This window comes from Mus musculus, chromosome 10 (assembly GCF_000001635.26).
Source record: "Mus musculus strain C57BL/6J chromosome 10, GRCm38.p6 C57BL/6J".
In the NCBI taxonomy this organism is placed as follows: Eukaryota; Metazoa; Chordata; class Mammalia; order Rodentia; family Muridae; genus Mus; species Mus musculus.
The window spans coordinates 25,541,008-25,567,447 of record NC_000076.6 but is presented as its reverse complement, the minus strand read 5'-3'; the positions used below and the strand labels follow the sequence as shown (position 1 = coordinate 25,567,447).

General features: G+C 39.9%; 1 long non-coding RNA gene across 1 annotated transcript in view; it reads right to left on the bottom strand.

The window, feature by feature from the left end:
- Window positions 1-26,440, bottom strand: part of Gm29571 (predicted gene 29571) — a 136,958-nt gene that overhangs the window by 105,896 nt on the left and 4,622 nt on the right. The gene's annotated exons all lie outside the window — the stretch shown is intronic.

Here is a 26,440-nt window from a genome sequence, read left to right as displayed (position 1 = left end):
AAACATGGAGGGACACATGGCTCCAGCTGCATATGTAGCAGAGGATGACCTTGTCAAACATCAATGGGAGAAGAGGTCCTTGGTCCTCTGAAGGCTTGACTCCCCAGTGTAGGAAATACCGGGGCAGGGAGGTGGGAATGGGCAAGTGAGTAGTAAAACACTCTCATAGAAGCAGGGGAAGGGGGGATGGGATAGGGGGTTTCAGGGGATGTGGGAAAGTGGATAACATTTGAAATGTAAATAAAGAAAATATCCTATGAAATAAAAAGGAAAGAAATAAAGCATATGTAAAAAGACTTGCACACCAGATCTTTCCTTGTGTTCTTGATTATAGCCCATTAAATAAGAACCACAGAATTTGTCAGAGGAGGCCCTGATTGGAGGGCAGAGCTGTACAAACAATGAGGTTTAGGGAACTGGGAAGAGAGCAGCAGGCTACTGAGACTTTGTGCTAACCGAAACTAAGGGAGGGAAGGCAAAATGGATCAAGAGAATAAGCAGGGGGAGAGAAAACAGAAAGGCAGGACATGAGGACAGGAACACACTAATGAATGAGGTCACCCCTTAATGACCAACATTCACTACCTACTTAGCTCCACAGCCCAGTTAAGTCAGAATGGAATCTATCAACTTCTGTCAGCAAAATCTACTGCAGACACGGCCAATTGATCCTCTCTGCCAATTACAATGTCCCCCTCTTCTTGTCAAACAGAATCATTTAGGAATTCTTTTAACTGAGACAATATATGTGAAAGAACCTCACAGGCTAGAACTCACACGGCAGGGCTCCATCCCTTTCCCTGTATATAACGTGAGCCATGGCTCCAAAGTCTTTACATTTTGTGGCCAGTAAAACAAACTGAATGCCATGGCTGGTAAGAAATTCAAGGCTTCAGAGTAATTAGCTAGAGAGACTCTGAGGGTGGCCCTTCCTGGAAGGTTCCAGTGTGGTTACACTGGAAGGTTCTGGCACTGCCCTCGTCCTCCAGTCTGACAGTGACCAGTCTCATCCTTTCACTTTCTGACGATGTTCATCCACTTGGGAAAGGTTGTTTCCTTTGAATCTTGGCCAACCAAAACATGTCATTAAAGGCCCAAACATTTCAGTGCCCTGGCTCTTTTCCTATATGTCCTTCATCTACAGGTTATAACTTCATTCTCTGCCTTTAATGTCTATGGAACTTTCCCCCACAGGAATAATAGTATGATTTATTGAGGTTTAGATGGTCCTAATGAAGCACTGGTCTTTCCCATGCAGCTTTATTGAGAGGCAAATGACAAATAGAAAATGCATCTATTTAAGGAATATAATGTAATGATTTGGCATACACACACTTATTGTCAAGGTTACCACATCAAGTTAGTGAACCTATTGCCTCATTTAATTAGTATGTCTCTCTCTCTCTCTCTCTCTCTCTCTCTCTCTCTCTCTCTCTCTGTGTGTGTGTGTGTGTGTGTGTGTGTAAGATAGAGTTGTGTGTGTATGTGTGAAAGACACACACACAGAACACATAAGATTTGCTCTTAACAAATTTCAAGTGTATAATACATTGTTGTTGGCTATTCAATCAATTTATAAGAGTTTTTCCCTTTACCAGCATTTTCCTATTTCCCACACCAGAGCTCCTAAAGCCACTTACTTTCTGGTTTTATGTCTTTGCTTTCTCAGGTTCCCTGTATAAGTAATAGAGTATGTGTCTATATCTATTTTTGGCTTATTTCATTTAGCCTCCCTCCCAGCTCAATAATTCTATCACAAATGCTAGCACACACCACCATGAACACACTAATAGGGACAGTTTAAGGATGAAAGATTTTCTTTCCTTATCATGTTGGAGGTTTCTGTGCATCATGGAAGACAGATGTCCATCACCTGAACAGGAAGCAGATAAGGGCAGCAACAGGAAGGGGCCAGGGCAAGGTGGAGGCCAGTAGAGCATGCTCAGTAGCCTACATAGCCAAACCAGACCCCACTCTTCACAGCTATATGACTTCCCAGTAGTCTATTCAAGTTTTGAACCTATAGGTGGATCTAATCACTCTTTAGGTCAGAGTCCTCATGACGTCAGCATCTTTGGAAAGAACAGTGAAGGTATTCTTGGTGTACTATACTAACCTGCAAGTTTCTCTCAATCCACTGAAGGTGATAATCAATATTAACCGCAGCAATTATCTTCATTTTAAAAGGTTGAACACTATTCTTTTCTATATACATGCCACAATTTTTCTTTATCCATCAATCCATCAATAGACATTTAGGTTATTTTAATATCTATTATGTTATAAATAATGTAGCAATAATTGTGAAGATACAAATATCTTTTATGGGCTGAATTAATTTTTATATATATCCACATAATACATACTTACCTCTCTCTCTCTGTCTCTCTGTCTCTGTCTCTCTCTCTCTCTCTCTTTCTCTCTCTCCACACACACACACACACACACACACACACACACCTCAGTGAGTTGTTTTATTACAGTGTCTTTGCAATGAGAACAAGCTAAACTGCTATTGTGGACTGGATTTCTCCATATACTTGTTGACCCTTCTTATATTTTCTTTGGAAAAATTCTGCTGAAGTCCCTCTTCCATTTTAAAATAAGACTTTTCATTTTCTTTTCTATTTAGGGAGTTCTTTGTGTATCTTGGACTCTGGAAGACTGTATGCCATGAAGTCTTGGTGCCTTGATAGAGTTACCTTACTATGTTGTACGTGCATTTGTTTCTGGGGTCTTCCTGGTTATCCTGTGTACTTTTACATCAATAACACACTGCTTTGATAATTCTGTCATTTGAAATCTGGAAGCCTGAGACCTTCAGTTTTCACTTTCTCAAGACTGCTTTAGCTATTTGGGATCTTTTTTAATTTCATCCAAATGCTAGTACTATTTTTTACTATTTCTATTTCAAAAATACTTGGATTTTTCATAGGAATTATGTTGAATTTATCAATGATTGTAGGTGGTATGGCCACTATAACAATATAAGTTCTTCCAGCCTTGCACATCATATTCTTTTCTATTAATTTGAGGCTTAATTTTGTTCCTCGTCAGCTTGTTACTTTTAAAGTATAAATATTTCGTGTCCTTGGCTAAACTTATTTTTAGATTTTTTTTCCGCAATGGGAAAAAGGGAATTCATAATAAAATAAAATAAAAGGGAATTCTCATAATTCCTTTTTAGATAGTTCAAGAACAATGTAGAAAACCAAAACAGATTTTTGTATATTGACCTTGGATTCTATAACTTTATTAAATTCATTTAGTGGCCTAGGAGGGGTGCTTTGAGGACTGGTTGGGCTTTCCCCATGTCCTGCCATAGTATCTGTTGTCTTAGGGTTTTGTGAACAGAGTCCATGACCAAGGCAACTCTTATAAGGACAACATTTCATTGGGGCTGGCTTACAGTTTCAAAGGTTCAATCCATTATCATTAAGGTGGGACCATGGCAGCATCCAGGCAGGCATGGTACAGGAGAGTTCTACATCTTCATCTGAAGACCAATAGGAGAAGAATGGCTTCCAGGCAGCTAGGATGAGGCCTTAAAGCCCACACCCACAGTGACACATTTACTCCAACAAGGCCACACCTCCTACTAGTGCCATTCCCTGGGCCAGGCATATTCAAACCACCACATCTGTGAACAGAGATGATTTTGGTTCTTCCTTTCAAATTTAGATTCATTTTGTTTCTTTTTGAGCCTTAATTGGTCTATCTAGGCCTTCCAACACTGCATGAACTAAAACCAGAGAGAACAGATGCCCTTGACTTATTCCTACTGAAAGAGAGAACCTTTCCGTTATTCAACACGGAGTATGATGTTTCCTGGGGAATTTCCCATGTTGCTGTTGTTAACAGTAGGAAGAGTCCTTGTATCTTTAATTTGCAGAGTGCTGAGTTTTATGTCTATTAAAGTGATCACATGACTGTTTCCCTTCATTCTGCTAACATGCCAAGATGCCCTGACTGGTGTTTGTGTGATGTGGAATCATCCCAGAAGTTGCATAAATAAGCCCTACTTGCAAACGTTTTGCAATCGTTTCATATGCAGTTGAATTTGGTTATTACTCTTATGTTGAGGATTTTTTTGGCAACAACCAGATCACAGGATTGTTTTAAAAAATAGTGCCTCTCTCTGGTTTTGGTATGGGAATCATGTTAGCCTCGGCATGCCTCCTCTCCATTCTGTGAAAGAGTCTGAGAAAATTAGCTATCAGATGGAGAAAAGTTTTCAGTAGAATTCACCCAGGGATCTTTTCATTCCAGGGCTCCTTTAATTAATTATTAATTTATTTATTTTTGTATTTCAGATTCCTGATCAATCTTGCCTTGTAAAGCCTTTCTCACTATTCCCGCTTCTCCATCCTTTTCCTGGGTGTTCAGTATGTCCAAAATGTCCTCCACTGTATTTAGGTATGTGAGATGTTCATACGCAATTGTTCACACTGCTTTCTTATGCTCATTGTTTTGTTTCTATAGAAAAGACATCAAAATCCTCTCATTTATTATTTATATTATTGCCACTGTTCTTGTTGGTTTCTTGCTGTGCTTTGGATCAAATTAGGAATTTGCACACTACCCACTCCCAGGGATCCCATCCCTGGCTGGCCCTTAAATTTTTCTTCCCTCTGTGTAGCTCAGGGTAACCTTGAACTTGAGATTCCCCCTGCCTACATGCTAAAATGGCCACATATGCCAGCACCACCCTCCCAGCTCACCTTTCTTTTACTATTTCAAGACCTCTCTCATTTTTTAAGTTCATCGAGCTCACTTTGAGTTTGTCTTATTCTTTTTTTTTTGTTTTGTTTTGTTTTTGTTTTTGTTTTTAACACGCCTATAGCCACAAATTCCCTAAGCCCAGCTCTAAGTTTTGATATATTGTATTTCCATTTTTTTCTTATCTGTCAGTATTTTCTAATTTCCCTTGTGGGTTCTTTTTTGATCCACTGTTCATTTAAAAATGTGTTATTAATTCCCACAATGTTGTGAGTTTTTGGGTTTACTTCTATTATTGCTTTCTATCTTTATCCCACTAAGGTTAGAGGCCATGGTTTCTATGATAACCATCATATAAAACCCAGCCTAGAAAATGTTCCTCTTTCACTTGGGAAGAACTTGAGTATTGCTGATGTTAAGGAAGAGCTCTCTCTGTGTATATTAGGTCCGTTCAAATCTAACCATGCTAATATTTATACTAAAACAACCAAAAATTCATAAAGCTATGTGGCTGAATTTCTTATGCAGGCAATAATATCAATTATAAATTAAAATTCTGTCACACATGTCCCTCTTGTAATTCATTTTCCATCCAACCTGTTTACTTTTTTCTATGGAAAAATAATATAAACCTAATAAGATCTCTGGGTTTCAAACCTGAAATACTAAAATGGGTAAAACTGTCATAAGTAAGATACTCCATTTCCAAAATGGGCATGCATAAAAGGAGAAAAAAATTCTAATTCTTTTCTCTAAAGAGCAAAATCAAGTGTGAAGAAGATTAGGAACATGAAATGCTTTCAAGTACCACCATAAATAATGAAATACAAACTACAGAGTGTATTTTATCTCCTCCATCCAACAGACTTATGGAAACATCTGAAAGCATTCTTTAACAGAATATGTTTTCCATATGATAGGAGATATTTTTTTGTCTACAGATCATCTTTAAATATTAAATACTATGGCATTTTTTTTGTGACACAGATTTAAAAAGCAGTCTGTACTGTAAGTTGACAGTTCTCAATTTAAATACTAAATTCCCAAGTGGTCTGGCTGGCATTATTGGTTCAGTACTGTGCATAGCAACCTTCAAAAATGGCCTGCCAAAATGTATTACATATCTACACATATATTGATAATCAGAAGTACTCAATGTGTTAATAGGAAAGCCCCAAATGGATTACAGAAGCCAGCCTCTGCTATTTAAGGATAAAAACTTTAAATAGAAACTTGTTTTAAGACTCAAATATTTCTGTTATAGATATGCACATGCCATGGAACAAAATAGTTGCAAAAAAGAAAAGTAAGACCCTAGGCTGCCAGAGAAAGGTCTGGAGACATTTGAGCTAAAAACAAAAGTTAGAGAAATGGCAGTGTGTGGTTTGAATATGCTTGGCCCAAGGAGTGGCACTATTAGGCCTTGTTGAGGAAGTGTGTCACTGTGTGGGTGGGCAATGAGACCCTCCTCCTAGCTGCCTGAACACAGTCTTCTGGCTGCCTTCTGATAAAGATGCAGATATCTCCACTCCTTCTTCATGCCTGCCTGGATGCTGCCGTGCTTTTTGCCTTGATGATAATGGACTGAAGTCCTGAACCTGTAAGCCAGCCACAATTTAATGTTATCCTTTATAAGAGTTGTCTTGGTCATGGTGTCTCTTCACAACAATGGACACCCTAACTAAGACAGGCAGTCACCTCAGATCTCAATGAACCTGTAAGCCAGCCACAATTTAATGTTGTCCTTTATAAGAGTTGTCTTGGTCATGGTGTCTCTTTACAACAATGGACACCCTAACTAAGACAGGCAGTCACCTCAGATCTCAATGCTCTCCCATCACAGCATAACCAGTAAATGGATTCATGTGGCTCATAGAGTAAACTGAGAAGGCTGACTGATTTTGCCTAGTGTTAAAAAAGACAAAAACAAAAAACTCTTAGAACAACAAAGGCTAGGAAGGATGTGGAGAAACAAAAAATCTTACACAATGATGGGGGGGGCGGATAAATTTGTACAGTTACAGTGGGAAACAGTATGAGGACTCCTCCTAAAAATGTTAAAGAGAACTATATAATCTAATAGCACACTCCTGAGTGTGCACCCAAGGGATTCAAATTCAGTATACAACAGAGGTACAATGCATTCATTACTGCTTCTGCACTCATCACAATAGACAACATAAGAACCAGCCTAGATGTCCACAAGAGATGAATAGATGAAAGTAATGTGATCTATTTACACAATGAATTTTATTCAGATATAAATAAAAGTGAAACCATGGCCGTTTCAAGAACACGATGAGAACTGATGATTGTTAAGAAAAATAAACCAGACTCAGAGGCAAATATCATGTTTCTTTTATTTATGGAGTACATATTTAAATACACACACATAGAACATGAAAGTATAAAGAAGATTATGAGAGGGGAGAGAGAATATCTAAGAGAAGGTGGAAACAAGTGAAGTTACTGAGAGACAGGTGATAGCTGATAGATAGATAGATAGATAGATAGATAGATAGATAGATAGATAGATAGATAGATTGATAGACAGATGATAGATTGTTGCAGGAAATGTTAAAAAAAAAAAGGCAAGTTCCCATGCTACACCTGGCACCAGCAGGCCACATAGCACCAGCAGGGCATTCTCATCTCGGCACACTCTCTGGCCCAGAGCTCCCAAAATGTCTCCACCTGATTCACTAAGTTCCTTTCGCAGGTCATGGCTACACCAGCCCATGCAATGACCCCACCTCGTGATTAGCTGTTGCAATACCCAGTAACCTAATAAAACCAAAACTCCAGAAGCTTATAATCAATCAGTAAGATTTACATATCAATAAATTCTCAATACACAAGGTGCCCACACAACAATTTCAGAGCCAATTGATAACGATACAAGCTGCCCACCTAGACTAGACAAGTTATAGCAATCATTCTATCTCTATATGATATTATAGCTACCTGTGTCTGTCTAAAGCCTCTCGGACTCTGAATTGTCCTGTTCGTCCTCCATTTTCTTTCTTCTCCTTCCTTCTGTGTCCATCCCTATCTCTGCAACTCTTAGCTCCGCCTCCCTTTCCCTGTTCAATCACAGGCTTCTTGTATTAATATTTAAATTAATTGGACAGGGAAAATTCTGCTACATATCACCCTTTCTTTTCAAAAAAATTTTTTAAAAAAAGCCTTTCTCTCAAATATAAATTGAGCACAAGTATTACCATTTTGTAATTTATAAGGTACAAGGGAGACCTAACACCCAGTCCATCATTTTTGTCAATAAAAATAGAACACTCTGTCATCTGTCCTTACTTAAAAGACTTATAATTCTACACCTGACTTACATCCTGGCTTTAGATTTCATGGCATCTGAAAACCATCCTCTCAAATCTGTTCTTTCAATGTTAAATAGCCTGGGTTTGCTATGAGACTATAAGTAGTCTTTCAACCCTGTCCGAAACCCAAGAATGACCAACATTATCTGAAAGATATAGGAAGCCTAAAACAGCTTCCAAAACTGAGACAGGTTGTAGAGACAGCTACCTACCTATACAGCCCCAGTAAGTCAGGAAGTTGGAGCATCAGACTTCAGCCTGCTGGCCCAGGATCATCTCTGACAGGCCTTTGAAAAACAGGAATTGTTAAGGACTAGCCTAGTCTGTCTCGGCAGAACTAAGCTGTCCTAACCTGTAACTTGTGTCCTCTCAAGAACGGTACAGGTCTGCAGGAAAGAGAGGCAATTTCTGCCCAGTGGCCACCCAGCCACAATGTACAGCCTCACCTGGAGGTAAGATGGTCAGTTACGTCTTTGAATCCAGGAATGGGAAGCTGTTAGGTGCAGATTTGTCTCAACAACAAGTGAATAAATAACATTAAATGTCACATTCTGTGGATTTCTGACGTTTTTGAAAGCCAACTATTTATGTAAAGTACTCTGGACTGTTGTCCGTTAATTGCCCTCAGCTATTTCTAATTAAAATCTCTGTAAACACCCTAGCAATAAACTCAGAGCCATGATTTTGCTATTTGGCTCTTAACTCACAGGCTTAAACATCTCAGATCAGTTTATAACGGCATTTATAGAAGGACTGGGTCCAAGCTTTGTACTTACAAAATTTTTGTATCAATAGAAGAAATTTGTACCAATGAAACCTTGATTCTATATCAAAATAAATTCGGTACCAAAATAAGAAATTCTGACTTCAACTTAGTAAAAATTATAAAGATTTCTACCAAGTGAGATCATGGCTATACAATCAATCCTAGCTATTTCCTCCCTGTTCCAATTATGACCATTTCTAAATTCTCTAGAAAGGCAGCCTTAGAATAACCACCTCCAGCCCCAAAGCCCAGGGAACTGGGATGACGACTCTTCATAACTTCTTCAAGCTGAATGTGGGCATTGAGAAATGTTTGAAGGGTGATAGAAGGGTAGGGAAAATGGGGGAGTTGGTGGGTCTTAAGAAGGCCACACAAGTGATTGTAGTCTTTGATGTCTGTGTCCTGACTGGATCTGGCTGAAACTCCAAGACATCAGGAGTTCAAGCAGGTCAGTTCAGCATGTCTGATGATGAGACTCACCAAAGCTGGATATTCTGTTATATACAAATCTCAAAACAAAATTTTAGTATCATCAAGATAACTTTTTGTTTAATTCTCTGGAATCTAGTTCTCTGGGGGGGGGGGTATCCCTCTATCAAATCTGATCCATATTACTCTGGAAGATGGATAGATAGACACTGTAGGACCTTTCTCCCCAATCAGCACATCCTTGAGCCAGGAACCAGGAAAACCTTTATATTGACTTCTCTTCTAGAGGAATAATATAACCACAAAACTTAAAATCACACCCACTTTAAAAATTACAACAATTCAAAACAAGTGAAGTAAACTGAAATACTGTATGTGCCTATTCTTAGGCCTTTTCTATTTTGCCATGTAGAATAATAACCCAAGATTCCCATGGAGCCCACATTAGACAGAATTTGAGTATCCTGTGAGGCATGTTAGAGCAAGATATCTCTATACCTTCTTCAAAGCAATTAATTTAAACTTTCACTTATATCTACCTACAGGAAGCAGGCAGTCTTTACTTGTTAAGCTCTCTGCCTAGAGCAGCCATCCTGTTATACCACCTATCTGTTCAACTCTCTGCCTGGAGCCACAGACATTTATAATTAATACCTGCTCGTAGCAGGTAATTATCACTGCCCTCTCTACTTGGAGTCAGTGACTAATTTTCCCTCTCCTAGTTCCGAAACTTGGGCAAAAAACCCCACGTGATTCAGACAAAATATGTATGTAAATCTTTCCTAAAAGTAGATAATCCCAATTTTATAGATGCATAGATAGATAGATAGATAGATAGATAGATAGATAGATAGATAGATGATACACATATACACAATAGCTGTCAGAAGCAATGACGACTTGTGGGGAGTAAAATAACAGCAAGAAGGAGAGGGAGAATGGGTGAGTGCATTGAGGAGAATGTTGAATGAGAACAGTGTGGGGGGTACGTGTGTGTGTGTGTGTGTGTGTGTGTGTGGTGTGTGTGTGTTCGTGTGTGTCCATATACCATATGTGTGTGTATGCATATATATATGAAACTGTTACAATAAAACTCATTTACCTCTATGCTAACCAGAACATAAACTTAAAAAAAAAAAAAGCATGTTTGTAAAGGTGTCGAGATATAAGACTAACGTGTTTAAAAACATTGTGGACTGACAAGATGACTCAGGAAAAGTGCTTGCTGAACAATCTTGGTAGCCACAGTTTGATCCCCGGGACCTTCATGAAACAGCAAGATGCCACAGCTCCCTCTGTAATCCCAGCCCCACACCACAAGATAGGCAGAGAACTGACAGGAAGCTCATACTCAGTGCAGCCCAATGCAGACACAACAGAGGACTTGTCCCCCCAAACACGGAAGAATGCGAGAACTGGGCCCTTAAACAATTGCTCTCTTACCTCCACAAGTGTGCCTTGGGGCACGCTCAACCACTCACACACAAAATCATCTTTGTCAGACGATCAGGGAGTTTGCTATGAGATTGTGTCTCTTTATAATGTCAGTCACCCACAAAGTCTCACCAAGTCAACTGCCTATACATGGGCCGAACAAGAATGTTACCAACAGACATGACAGATTGGACAGGGGAAAGTCCATGAGGCCTCAACCTACACAAAGAATAACAGCAACTAAGGAACACTGAGAAACAGGCTTCCCCAGGGAAGAGCTCACCAATTGGTCTTCCAATATCAAATGGCCAGCCCTGAAAACATATACATGAGTACCATTATACAGTCTGAGCAGGTTAAATATGTATGTGTGTATACATACACATATTATGCATGCAGCAACAATTAATGAAAACAAAAGGGCCATAAATTCGAAAGAGAGCAAATAGAGGTATATAAGAGGCTTTAGAGGAGAAAGGGGAAGGAAGAATAATGTAATCATATTATAATCTCAAATTTAAGGAAATATAACATAATCTGTATCTACATATTAGCAATAAGAAATTCTGGCAGGGCGTTGGTGGCACACGCCTTTAATCCCAGAACTTGGGAGGCAGAGGCAGGTGGATTTCTGAGTTCGAGGTCAGCCTGGTCTACAGAGTGAGTGCCAGGACAGTCAGGGCTACACAGAGAAACCCTGTCTCAAAAAAGCCAAAAAAAAAAAAAAAAAAAAAAAAGAAATTGTAAAGTTGAAAATTTTAGATTCAATTTTAACAACATAACATAGCAATAAATGAAATATACATGTGATCTGAAGGTTATCAAAAACTATACAAAATTAAAAGGTCTAATAATGTGGAAATGAAAACTCCGTTGATGACAGACTCGACAGAAGACATCACACTTTGAAAACTGAACTGTAGATGCAGCACCAAACCAACCAAAATCCCAAGCCCCGTGTTCATTTCTGAAATCTGATCGTAAAACTAATTTAAAGGGAGCAGGAATGCAAAGAGTCAAAGAATTTAAAGTTTTGTGACATACATTTTATGTTTGAAGATTGCTCTAAAGCTACAGAAATATAGAGAATACATACAAAATTCAGAAACCAATCCATATTTAAATGTCCAGCTGATTTCTAGTGACATGAAAACGTCAATTTGGTTCGGTGTGGAAAAGAAGAGTTTTGAGCAAATGTTACTAGGTGGGGTGGGGATTGGCCCTTGATAAAGGCCATGCAAAATTCTAACTTAAAAAGAATCACAAAATTTAATGTAATATTTAATACTATACACATCTAGAAAAAATAGATCTTTATGAAAAATTGTTAGGCAAACATTTCCTATTCAAAACATGCAAAACACCTATAAAACAAAGAAAACTGATAAATGATACTTCATCAAAATTTAAAACTTGTTTGAGAGACATTATTAAGAAAATGAGAAAACACACTAATGAACAGGAGAGATTATGTGCAAAACAAATAACGGAAAAAAACATGTGTTTCCAGAAAACATAAGAATTTAATTGGCCAAACTTAAGAAGAAAGCACAGGGGAGAAAGATGGATAAAGTATTTAAGTAATTTACCAAAGGAGCTCTGTGAATTGTCAGACTACACATAAAAGATGTCTGTTACTCATTGAGTATATAATCACTTCTATTTTGTTCTATTTTGGTTTGACAAGTTCGGTCCTTGCTGACTTCAAAACGACTGGTCCTCTGGGCTAATCAAGTACCTACGATCATAGCAAAATAAGTAACTCATCTCTCCGTACAGAGTTAGGAGATGGTTGGGATTGATAGTCTGATGTACTGCTTTGTAAATGAACTATACTCCACAGATAAACAATGCATTTAGCAGTCTATCTTTTTCACGGCAGCCATTTGATCTATTGACCTGGCAATTTGCCTAAATGCTAATAAACTGTATGTTTAAATGTAAGGATATTCAAGTTAGAGATAAAGTGACATGCCATTACACACTTCAGCGCAAATATAATCTTTAAAAGATGAGGATGTGAAGTATCAGGTCAGAGAGCAACTGGAAGCCTCATAAATCGCTGGTGCGACTCTTAACTGAAGAATCATTTTGGCAAGCCATTTGGTCATAAGGTTAAAGATACACTTAGCAGAATGTCACCAATTCCACTACTATCCATAGTGATTAGGACAGCAGAACATCAGGTACCATCCAGGAGTGTAGGCAGACATAACATCTCCACGGGGTTATGGAATCTACACAGGCGAAATTCTACTGAGCACAAAAAACCAGGAAATACTGAAAAAGGCAGCAACAGAGACAAACTGCGCTTGTTGGGTTCACGGTGGAAGATGAGAAAACTCACTTTAGAGAGAGAAGCTTAAAAACGAAAACTTTATTTTCTGAGAGCTCAGGGAGATAGATAGTTGGAATCTGAACCGCATCCCTGAAGGGAGATTGTACAACATTTTTATAAGATGGGAACACAAAGCAAGGTGGGAGCTAGGGGGATCTGCAGCGTTATCCAAATATATTTGACACGGGTTAAACAAGGGAATACCCATTGGAAGTTGGGCTATATCCTGGCTTCAAGGTCCTTGATTCATTCTCCTAGACATTAGGTCCAGAGATAAGGGGACAAAGGATTGAGTTAGCTGCCAAGGTCTAGGAACTTGAACTTGTTTGACCTTGCCAGCAAGATGGAGGAGAAGTTGTCCTTGAGATGATGAACTAGACAACTGTCTACAACCGTAGCTGTTCAGCTAAAGGGAAGTCCCCAGCTCCCCTAGGGGCTGGGACCCTGAATTTAGTTTCTCCCTATGATTAAACCGAGTCTGAAAACGAAATGGTAGCACTTAGAACAAGTTTCTTTTGCTTGTTCCAAACAATGCTTAGCAAAAGTCAGGCAAAAGCCAAAAATCTGCAAAGATGTCATCTTTCTGAAATTCTACAATGGATGAATTTATTGATGGAACACAAGCATTACTCTGATACTGGTGCTTGTGAAGACTGGCTGAGAGGGACTGTCTGTGACCTGGACACAGATGTCTTGAGAGGGATGATGTAAAAACCTGCTGTCTTCACTTCAGTGGTGATTTTATGAATATAAATGTGCCAAGGCTCAGACAGGGACACAGAGATGCATGCATTTTACTGTACAGAACCTATACCTTGATAAAGTTAAATTTTAGAAAACATTATCCTTTAAATAAAATGAGTTTTATATCAGTTTTATTATTCTTTTATGTGTGGGCTAATATGTTTTATATGTGGGGTAATTGCTCTGAGAATATTATGAAGAAAAAAATTCTGCAATTACTAAGATGGTTTCCAGTTTTAAGTGTGAAGACAATATTAGCAATCTTTTTTATGTGCCTTTAAGAACTTTGTCTCAGTATGATTCCTGCTAATATACATCTATAAATATCACTTTATAGAAGTGGTCGTACTTGGCAAAACTCTTTTTATACAATTGAACTGTTAATTCTGACACACAGACTCTGTTAGTCATCCCTTCCAAATCTGAAACAGAGGAGCCTTTGCTCCTTAGATACATCACAAAACCTGGGAGCTGACTCAGGCATCCAGAGTCTGGACAGACATCTGCTGCTGTTCCCCAAGAGGACGACGAGAAACTCTGAGAAGCTGGATTGATGCTGGTAAAGAATGTCTGCTTCTGCAGCTTTTTAGGTGACGGCAGAAGATAAAATAGGACTTCCAGATGGCTACAACTCATTACTGCCTGGCAGCATCGGGGTGAAACAAGAGTAAATTAATCAGTAAATTCAAGGAGATTGAATGGCAGGTGGAGATGTATATTGATGCTATTTTAGCACAAGTCAAATTAAATCTGAGCGACTGACAGCACTATCTCTCTCTGACGCCTCAAGAGCAGGACAAATGGGCTCCTATTTTCTTCAGACAAACAGCTGTTATTTTTCTGTTACTACCTTGGCAAAAGTCTGGAGATGGCCTGGTAAGATGCCCATAAGATTAATACAAAGTTTCACATTATACATTCCTGCTAAAGAAAGGCTACACTGTGGCAAGGAACCTCTAAACTACAGGCCCGGGACGAAGCACTCCTCAAGAAAGCCAGTGGTCAGGTGTCTGTTGTTCACAAACACTTAGGCCTAACTGAGCTCTGTGCAAACACTGTGGAAGTATTACAAACGCAGCAAGAATGTTTACCTAAAAAGGAATGTGAAGTAAGATTCTATCCAAAAACACATTTTGACTTGTGTTTCTGATTATGCGTAAAGGCATTGTGTTGAGTTATTTTACCTGTGATGTGCATTTAGGAATAACACTGTATTGAAGAAAAGGCTGGCCCATGTCTTGCTACCTTTCTTGCTGCTCAGGTGAAGATGCCTGAGGGAGCCAACTGCAGGTGAGGAATGGTTACTCTGGACGCACAGCCTAAGAGGTATCAGTCCATCACAGCTTCCTGGCTATGTAGAGAAGAGAAGCGAGCAGCTCTCTTTGGCAGGCCAGAAAGCAGGGTGGAGCATGTCAGGTTCTGCCAGCCATTTTGTTCAATCAAAACCCAGAGCCCATGGGAGGGTTCCGCCCACATTCAGAGAGGTTAATGCCCCCCTGAAATGCCTTCAGAGACACAGCCATGCCATGCATCAGCAATTCCCTAGGTGATTCTAAATCCAGTCAAGTCAACAATGAAAATTAACCACCATTTCTCTGAGTTAAAGATACCAAATAGTTGATGGTAACTGCATTAGGTTCAATTCTTTCTCTGGCAAAGCTCCTCTCTGACATATGTTGTGGGGTCTCTGGCATGCTGTCGCCTTCCCCTTTAACATGGGCATCGTTGCTGGGTAGCCCCCTGGTGAGATGTACTACATTAATATGATTTCTGAGTAGCCAGAGAGACCAATTAGAGGAGGCCAGCACCCTCCCAAAGTCATAATAAAAAGGAGGTAAAATTGGCAAACTCAGAGCTCACAAAATGAGTTGCAAGGTCCTCTGGTATTTCTGCTAGGGTTTACTCTTCAAGCAATATTGTTTTTAATTGTAACTTAATCCAGTTTGTGGGTATTTTGAAGCTTATATATTTGAAGGTAGAGGACTCTCTAAGGAGGAAACAAGATTATAAACCAAAAATTGCAAGTTCAAAAGTGAATACTTGCCTAGGCCAAAAAAAAAAAAAAAAAAAACCAGCAAATTATTTTATTTACTTAGGTTTTGTTTTCATGGCATGGGAGGTCATTGTGTATTTCAGGCTGAGCTTAAAACTCATGATCTGCCCTTCCAGTCGGTGCCAGCACCAGGTCACCTTGGGTGTGGAGTCTGCAGACACCCCCAAGGTCCCCTAGAGGACTCTCCCTGTGATCTTAGGACCACCGGTGAGTGGAACACAACTTCTGTTCCAATCCAATCTCGCGGGACCTGAGACAGCATTAGGGAAGCAGGAAACCCGGTCTGACCAGGGTCACAAATCCCTTCCAGTCGGCACCAGCACCAGGGCACCTTGGGTGCAGAGTCGGCGGACACCCCCAAGGTCCCTAGAGGACAGCTTCTGAGACAGACCCTGTTTCAGGCTCCAGACATCCGGCACCTTCCCTGCCAGAGAAGAGGTGTCTGCCCTGCCAGGAGGGCTTTGCTGGAGCACCTGGGGGAGCCATCTTGGTTCCTGAATCCCTCCGAGACTAGTCTGTGCAGGTGAGAGTGTGGACTACAGAAGCTAACAGCTTCTGTGACAGGCCAAAGCAACATAGCTTCTGGGACAGATCTTGTTTTGGGCCTTCATCCTCTGCTAGGAGGGAGGTCCGAATGCCAGATATCTGAGCACCTTCCCTGTAAGAGGAGAGCTTGCCTGCAGAGAGTGCTCTAACCACTGAAACTCACATGAGAGAGCTGGTTTCCCAGGTCTGCTGATAGAGGCTAACAGAACGATGAGAGGAACAATCTCTAACCAGAGACAACTATAACAACTAACTCCAGAGATTACCAGATGGCAAAAGGCAAACGTAAGAATCTTACTAACAGAAACCAAGACCACTCACCATCATGAGGACGCAGCACTCCCCTCTCGCCCAGTCCTGGGCACCCGAACACACCCGAAAAGCTAGACCCGGATTTAAAACTGTATCTCATGATGATGGTAGAGGACATCAAGAAGGACTTTAATAACTCACTTAAAGAAATACAGGAGAACATTGCTGAAGAGTTACAAGTCCTTAAAGAAAAACAGGAAAACACAACCAAACAGGTAGAAGTCCTTAAAGAAAAACAGGAAAACACATTCAAACAGGTGATGGAAATGAACAAAACCATACTAGACCTAAAAATGGAAGCAGACACAATAAAGAAAACCCAAAGTGAGGCAACACTGGAGATGGAAACCCTAGGAAAGAAATCTGGAACCATAGATGCAAGCATCAGCAACAGAATACAAGAGATGGAAGAGAGAATCTCAGGTGCAGAAGATTCCATAGAGAACATCAGCACAACAATCAAAGAAAATACAAAATGCAAAAAGATCCTAACTCAAAACATCCAGGAAATCCAGGACACAATGAGAAGACCAAACCTACAGATAATAGGAATAGATGAGAATGAAGATTTTCAACTTAAAGGGCTAGCAAATTAACAACAAAATTATAGAAGAAAACTTCTCAAACCTAAAGAAAGAGATGCCCATGAACATACAAAAAGCCTATAGAACTCCAAATAGACTGGACCAGAAAAGAAATTCCTCCCGACACATAATAATCAGAACAGTAAATGCACTAAATAAAGACAGAATATTAAAAGCAGTAAGGGAAAAGGGTCAAGTAACATATAAAGACAGGCCAATCAGAATTACACCAGACTTTTCATCAGAGACTATGAAAGCCAGAAGATCCTGGACAGATGTTATACAGACACTAAGAGAACACAAATGCCAGCCCAGGCTACTATACCCAGCCAAACTTTCAATTACCGTAGATGGAGAAACCAAAGTATTCCATAACAAAACCAAATTCACACATTATCTTTCCACGGATCCAGCCGTTCAATGGATAATAACAGAAAAAAAAATACAAGGACGGAAACCATGCAACAATTACTTTTCCTTAATATCTCTTAATATCAATGGACTCAATTCCCCAATAAAAAGACATAGACTAACAGACTGGCTACACAAACAGGACCCAACATTTTGCTGCTTACAGGAAACCCATCTCAGGGAAAAAGACAGACACTACCTCAGAATGAAAGGCTGGAAAACAATTTTCCAAGCAAATGGTCTGAAGAAACAAGCTGGAGTAGCCATTCTAATATCGAATAAAATTGACTTCCAACCCAAAGTCATCAAAAAAGACAAGGAGAGACACTTCATACTCATAAAAGGTAAAATCCTCCAAGAGAAACTCTCAATTCTGAATATCTATGCTTCAAATGCAAGGACAGCCACATTCATTAAAGAAACTTTAGTAAAGCTCAAAGCACACATTGCACCTCACAGAATAATAGTGGGAGACTTCAACACACCACTTTCATCAACGGACAGATCGTGGAAACAGAAACTAAACAGGGACACAGTGAAACTAACAGAAGTTCTGAAACAAATGGATTTAACAGATATCTACAAATCATTTTATCCTAAAACAAAAGGATATACCTTCTTCTCAGCACCTCATGGGACCTTCTCCAAAACTGACCACATAATTGGTCACAAAACAAGCCTCAACATATACAAAAATATTGAAATTGTCCCATGCATCCTATCAGATCACCATGGACTAAGGCTGATCTTCAATAACAAAATAAATAATAGAAAGCCAACATTCACGTGGAAACTGAACTACACTCTTCTCAATGATACCTTGGTCAAGGAAGGAATAAAGAAAGAAATTAAGGACTTCTTAGAGTTCAATGAAAATGAAGCCACAACATACCCAAACTTATGGGACACAATGAAAGCATTTCTAAGAGAAAAACTCATAGCTCTGAGTGCCTCCAAAAAGAAACTAGAGAGAGCACACACAAGCAGCTTGACAACACACCTAAAAGCTCTAGAACAAAAGGAAGCAAATTCACCCAAGAGGAGTAGAAGGCAGGAAATAATCAAACTCAGGGACGAAATCAACCCAGTGGAAACAAGAAGAACTATTCAAACAATCAACCAAACGAGGAGCTGGTTCTTTGAGAAAATCAACAAGATAGATAAACTCTTACCAGACTCACTACAGGGCACAGGGACAGCATCCTAATTAACAAAATCAGAAATGAAAAGGGAGACATAACAACAGATCCTGAAGAAATAAATACAAAATACACCATCAGATACTTCTCCAAAAGGCTATATTCAACAAAATTGGAAAACCTGGATGAAATGGACAAATTTCTAGACAGATAGCAGGTACTAAAGTTAAATCAGGATCAAGTTAATGATCTAATCAGTCCTATATCCCCTAAAGAAATAGAAGCAGTCATTAATAGTCTCCCAACCAAAAAAAGCCCAGGACCAGATGGGTTTAGTGCAGAGTTCTATCAGACCTTCAAAGAAGATCTAATCCCAGTTCTGCACAAACTATTCCACAAAATAGAAGCAGAAGGTACTCTACCCAATTCATTCTATGAAGCCACAATTACTCTGATACCTAAACCACAGAAAGACCCAACAAAGATAGAGAACTTCAGACCAATTTCCCTTATGAATATCGATGCAAAAATCCTCAATAAAATTCTCACTAACCGAATCCAAGAACACATCAAAACAACCATCCACCCTGAACAAGTAGGTTTCATTCCAGGGATGCAGGGATGGTTTAATATACGGAAATCCATCAACGTAATCCACTATATAAACAAACTCAAAGACAAAAACCACATGATCATCCCGTTAGATGAAGAGAAAGCATTTGACAAAATCCAACACCCATTCATGATAAAAGTCTTGGAAAGATCAGGAATTCAAGGCCCATAACTAAACATGATAAAAGCAATCTACAGCAAACCAGTAGCCAACATCAAAGTAAATGGTGAGAAGCTGGAAGCATTCCCACTAAAATCAGGGCCTAGACAAGGCTACCCACTTTCTCCCTACCTATTCAACATTGTACTTGAAGTCCTAGTCAGAGCAATTCGACAACAAAAGGAGATCAAGGGGATACAAATTGGAAAGAAAGAAGTCAAAATATCACTTTTTGCAAATGATATGATAGTATATATAAGTGACCCTAAAAATTCCACCAGAGAACTCCTAAGCCTGATAAACAGCTTCAGTGAAGTAGCTGGATATAAAATTAACTCAAACAAGTCAATGGCCTTTCTCTACACAAAGGATAAACAGGCTGAGAAAGAAATTAGGGAAACAACACCCTTCTCAATAGTCACAAATAATATAAAATACCTTGGTGTAACTCTAACTAAGGAAGTGAAAGGTCTGTATGATAAGAACTTCAAGTCTCTGAAGAGAGAAATTAAAGAAGACCTCCAAAGATGGAAAGATCTCCCATGCTCATGGATTGGCAGGATCAATATAGTAAAAATGGCTATCTTGCCAAAAGCAATCTACAGATTCAATGCAATCCCCATCAAAATTCCAACTCAATTCTTCAACGAATTAGAAAGGGCAATCTCCAAATTCATTTGGAATAACAAAAAACCTAGGATAGCAAAAACTATTCTCAAGGATAAAAGAACCTCTGGTGGAATCACCATGCCTGACCTAAAGCTTTACTACAGAGCAATTGTGATAAAAACTGCATGGTACTGGTATAGCGGCAGACAAGTAGACTAATGGAATAGACTTGAAGACCCAGAAATGAACCCACACACCTATGGTCACTTGATCTTTGACAAGGGAGCTAAAACCATCCAGTGGAAAAAAGACAGTATTTTCAACAAATGGTGCTGGCACAACTGGCGGTTAGCATGTAAAAGAATGCGAATTGATCCATACCTATCTCCTTGTACTATGATCAAATCTAAGTGGATCAAGGAACTCCACATAAAAGCAGAGACAGTGAAACTTATAGAGGAGAAAGTGGGGAAAAGCCTTGAAGATATGGGCACAGAGGAAAAATTCCTGAATAGAACTGCAATGGCTTGTGATGTAAGATCGAGAATTGACAAATGTTACCTCATGAAATTGCAAAGCTTCTGTAAGGCAAAAGACAACATCAATAAGACAAAAAGACCACCAACAGATTAGGAAAGGATCTTTACCTATCCTAATTCAGATAGAGGACTAATATCCAATATATATAAAGAACTTAAGAAGATGGACTCCAAAAAATCCAATAACCCCATTAAAATATGGGGTGCAGAGCTTAAAAAGAATTCTCACCTGAGGAATACTGAATGGCTGAGAAGCACCTGAAAAATGTTCAGCATCCTTAATCATCAGGGAAATGCAAATCAAAACAACCCTGAGATTCCACCTCACACCAGTCAGAATGGCTAAGATGAAAAAATCAGGTGACAGCAGATGCTGGCGAGGATGTGGAGAAAGAGGATCACTCCTCCATTGTTGGTGTGATTGCAAGCTTATACAACCACTCTGGAAATCAGTCTGGCGGTTCCTCAGAAAATTGGACATAGTACTACCGGAGGATCCCACAATACCTCTCCTGGGCATATATTCAGAAGATGTTCCAACTGGTATGAAGGACACATGCTCCACTATGTTCATAGCTGCCTTATTTATAATAGCCAGAAGCTGGAAAGAACCCAGATGCCCCTCAACAGAGGAATGGATACAGAAAATGTGATCATTTACACAATGGAGTACTACTCAGCTATTAAAAAGAATGAATTTATGAAATTCCTAGGCAAATGGTTGGACTTGGAGGGCATCATCCTGAGTGAGGTAACCCAATCACAAAAGAACTCACATGATATGTACTCACTGATAAGTGGATATTAGCCTAGATACTTAGAATACCCAAGATATAAGATACAATTTGTGAAACTCATGAAACTCAAGAAGAACGAAGACCAAAGTGTGGACACTATGCCCCTTCTTAGAATTGGGAACAAAACACCCATGGAAGGAGTTACAGAGACAAAGTTTGGAGGTGAGACGAAAGGATGGACCATCTAGAGACTGCCATATCTGGGGATCCATCCCATAATCAGCCTCCAAACGCTGACACCATTGCATACACTAGCAAGATTTTGCTGAAAGGACCCTGATATAGCTGTCTCTTGTGAGACTTTGCCGGGGCCTAGCAAACACAGAAGTGGATGGTCACAGTTAGCTATTGGATGGATCACAGGCCCCCCAATGGAAGAGCTAGAGAAAGTACCCAAGGAGCTAAAGGGGTCTGCAACCCTATAGGTGGAACAACATTATGAACTAACCAGTACCCCCTGGAGCTAGTGTCTCTAGCTGCATATGTATCAGAAGATGTCCTAGTAGGCCATCAGAGGAAAGAGAGGCCATTGGTCGTGCAAAGTTTATATGCCTCAGTACAGGGGAACGTCAGAGCCAAGAAGTGGGAGGGGGGGGGAGGTTGGGGGGGGAGGGTATGGAGTACTTTTGGGATAGCACTGGAAATGTAAATGAAGAAAATACCTAATAAAAAAAATAAGAGTAAAAAAAAAAAAAACTCCTGATCTTTTTGCCTCAGCTTTAAGTGCCTATGACCATATGTGTAAGTATATCTAATTGCAAACTAAAAGTTATTATTATTTTTTTTGTTTTACTATATGTGCACAGGTATTTTTGCTTGAATGTCTGATGCCCCTGGGACCCAGAGTGAGCATTGAATCCCCTAGTACTGGACTTAAAGATGTTTTTGCAGTTCTCTGTGGGCACAGGGAATCAAAACTGAGTGTTCTTAACCACCGAGTCATCTTTCCAGGTCCCCAAATTACAATTTTAAAACTGTACCAAGCCAATAATTCTTTTTATGTCCTGAGGCCTCTCATAGTCTTTCAGCATTTTCTAACTTTCACTAGAGAATTTCCTTTCCATTAAATCTAAAGTTTTATGGAACCAATAATCTTGAAAAACATATAAAGTTATTCTAAAAGAAGAATTAAATGTAATTTTAAATTGTCATGTCTTGTATTCAGCTCTATAGCTGTGGTCTTTAATTCATACAGTAACCCTTCTATTATTGGCTTGGCAGGGAACAGGACACCAAAGAGTGAAGGAGGCTGCAGCAGTGTCTTGGTGGCCGTGTCCCCTGACCTTTTATGATTAAACAGCCATGAAGCTGTAGTTAGCTTCTTGTTGATATAGCAGAAGCCAACTAAGATTATCATGCGTGGGTTCTATCAAAAGGCCTGCATCCTGCAAAGGCTTGGCTTCATTATAATCATTTGCATCTATGTTTTGATTTGCGCCCTACTCCCCCTCCCCTGTCTCCAGAGGAAAATCCAGTCACCCACGATTTGGGAGAAAAATGGTTACATCCACCTAATGAATATGCCACCTAGGTTATAAAAATTCACCTTACAAAATTCCTTAAAATCCACAGCACAGGGGTGAAAAACTGGCTCAGTGGCTGAGTGCATACTCTCACAGAAGATCTAGTTCAGGTCCTAGAACCCATATCAGGCAGCTTACCACCACCTCTACCTCCAGTGGATCCAGTACCCTCTTCTAGCCTCTATGGGGTACCCATGTTCATGTGCACATATTCCCGCAGAGACATACACATGATTAAAAATAAAAATAAACGTTAGTCCTCACAGTGGTGCAGTCCTTTAATCCCAGCCCTGGGGACATAGAAGCAGGCGGATCTTCGTGAGTTCAAGACCAGACTAGCTTATATGTTGAGTTCAAGGCTACGGTTACTTAGCAAGCGCCAAACTAGCCAAGGCTGTACTAGAGATCTTATCTTTAAGATAAAAACAAAAAAAGCCAGAAACAAAAGCCAGAACTCATTACTCACTGTTCCTTATTCTGCTTTGCTAAATAAACTTTAGCTTAAACTATCTATCTCAACTGGAGTTTTCTTCCTTCAAACAGATAAGAAGTGGAAATCTTGCCCACGTGGAGCGTTTCTTTTCTCAGGCTCTTCTCCTCCAGTGGAAACTCTTCATGCTATTTGTCCAGGCGCACCCTGTGTACTGTATGTGTTCATGTCTATGTGACCTAGTAGTTTGTGATCTACAAACCAAAGATGCACTCACTGCTGTACTACAATCCATATCTTTCACTTTCTGTCCTCAAATATGTGATATCCAACAAATTCTATTTCATAAAACTTACAAGAAAATACATACATACTGCTGATAATGGTTTATACAAGAGAGAACTTTCCATCTGAGTATCAGCGAGAATACATACACTGGGGGCATTTTTCAGAGTTACTTCTGGCTCCATACATTCAAAATATATTCCTCTCCTGTTTCCCACATACTTCAGAAGTCAGGGGCAGGGGATGTATTCACTGCAGTATGACCATTTGTCCTACTAGTTACAACCCAGGGGTCATACAAAGGCACTTGATAGCAGGAGTGTTTCTGGAAGCCATTCCAACATTGGGACAGGTAAATACCATGTAATAATATGCAAACATAATCACATGCCACACTGAAATTTCCCCAACTAAATTAAATGCCCCTCACACATCTGCCCCTCACTCCTATCTCCTAAAAAGGGCACTTGTGCAAGGGGAGGCAGGGTGATAACTAGTTGCATCAGATAAACCTTTCTTCTTTTTTTCTGGTAAACTATAAAAATCTATAGGAATGGGGAGGCTGGAGAGATAGCTCAGTGGTAAGAGTATAGTTGCACTTGCAGAGGCCCTGGGTTCAGATCCCAGCACCCACATGGTGGCCCACAACCATCTCAAACTCCAGTTCCATAGCCTCTTTGTGCAGGACTACCCTGCTCATTATACAACTGTACAGTGTCCCAAGGCACCAGGCATGCATGTAATGCACATGTGTGTGTGTGTGTGTGTGTGTGTGTGTATCATACGTATGAAATAAAATACATAAATAAACAAACAAATAAATCTAAGAACTATTTTTTAAAAGACCCATGGAATGAGAAGACAGCTCCAAGTACAACAGCACTTGTCGCCCAAGCCTGCCATCATGAGTTAAATCCCTGGAGCCCACATGAAGGATGAAGGAGAGAACCAATCCCAGGAGGGTGACCTCTGACCTCACCTCTACACAAGGGAGCACCACTCTACACATAATAATAAACACAAAAATAAATGCTTAAAGCTTAAAATACTTTCTAAAATTTATTATCATGTGGATAAATTCCAGCATCACTCCCTGGGTCGTGAAAAGGCCTGTGTAAAAGGGGGCTGATGTTTAAATTTCCCTGTTATGGACCAAAGTCCTCCCACCTCCAATGCAATATGCTAACCTCCTTGTCCCCTACATGACTATATTTGGAGATTGTAGAACTTTTAGTGGGGGTAATTAATGTTCTGAGGCCCTAAGAGCTTCAACACAACAGGACTTTGTTCTTAAAAGACAAAGTACCAGGCATGCACACACAAAAGAGAAAGCCTATGTGGGCGTGGTGGTGGTCAGTGAGCCCAGGCAGGAAGCAATGTCTCATGCATCTCAACTGTGGATTCCAGCTTCCAGAAAGTGGCCCCCTGTGACTGAAGCTGCATCTGGTCATAGAGACTATGGAGACTAATACTGTGGGGAGAAAGACTCACTCTCAGGTAATAAACTCAAGAGTCTAGTGGACATGAAAGTCTTTAATATTCAATTCTGCAGATCAGTGTAGAGGGAGGACAAAAATGGCTGGTGTATTGACTTTTGTCACATACTGGCTTTTAAAGTCCCTGACTGTGACTGGAGAGATGGTTCAGCAGTTAAGAGCCCTGGCTGTTCTTCCAGAAGTCTTGACTTCAGTTCCCAGCAATTACATGGTGGCTCACAACCATCTATAATGCGGTCTGGGAGATGTACATACAGATAGAACACTCGTATACATAAAATAAATAAATCTTTCAAGTCCCCGATTGGGAGAAACCCTGCTTTAGAAGGACACAGTATTCACAGTCTTCATACTTGACTCACTTCTCCAAGTGTGGTGGCACCATTGACCCATGTGTTTGAATGCTTGGCCATAGGGAGTGTTATGCTGAAGAAGTGTGGCCTTGTTGGAGTAGGTATGGCCTTATTAAAGGAAGTGTGTCACTGGAGGTGGGACTTGAGATCATATATGTACTCAAGCTCTGTCTAGTATAGGACACAGTCCACTTCTGTTGCATGTAGATCAAGGTGTAGAACTCTTGGCTCCTCCAGCACCAAGTATTCCTGCATGTTGCTATGCTTTCTGCCATGATGATAATGGACTAAACATCAGAAACTATAAGCCAGCCCCAAATGTTTTCCTATAGAAGAGTTGCCTTGGTCATGGTGTCTCTTCATAGTAACGAAACACTAAGACGCCAAGGTTCGCACCCTATTGGTTCAGAGCAGAGATCTGTATCTGATGACTATCCCTGGGCTGGAACATTGTCTTCTTTCTGATTGTGGGATCAGTCACATAGCAAACTGCCTGCAACTTTTCAACTGCCTGAGTGCTGAGACAAGCAGGTGCTGGCTTCAGGCAAGGAAAGATAAAGCCCAGAAGCTCTTGCTTATCTGTGATTGTTTGATGAGTTCCAGGCACACCCTATACTGAAAATGAACCATATGACTTATTTCTTATGATGTTAGTATACCTTCTCTGACAGTTTCATCTAATTTAGCACTTCTCATTACTCCTTCATCTCCTAGTGCAGAAATACACTACTCAACATCATATATGTATTTCTCCAGGAGGCTAAGAGTATATAGTAGTATATTCAGGGTTACTGTTTGGTTATGGGTTCAAATCTAGATTCTGCTG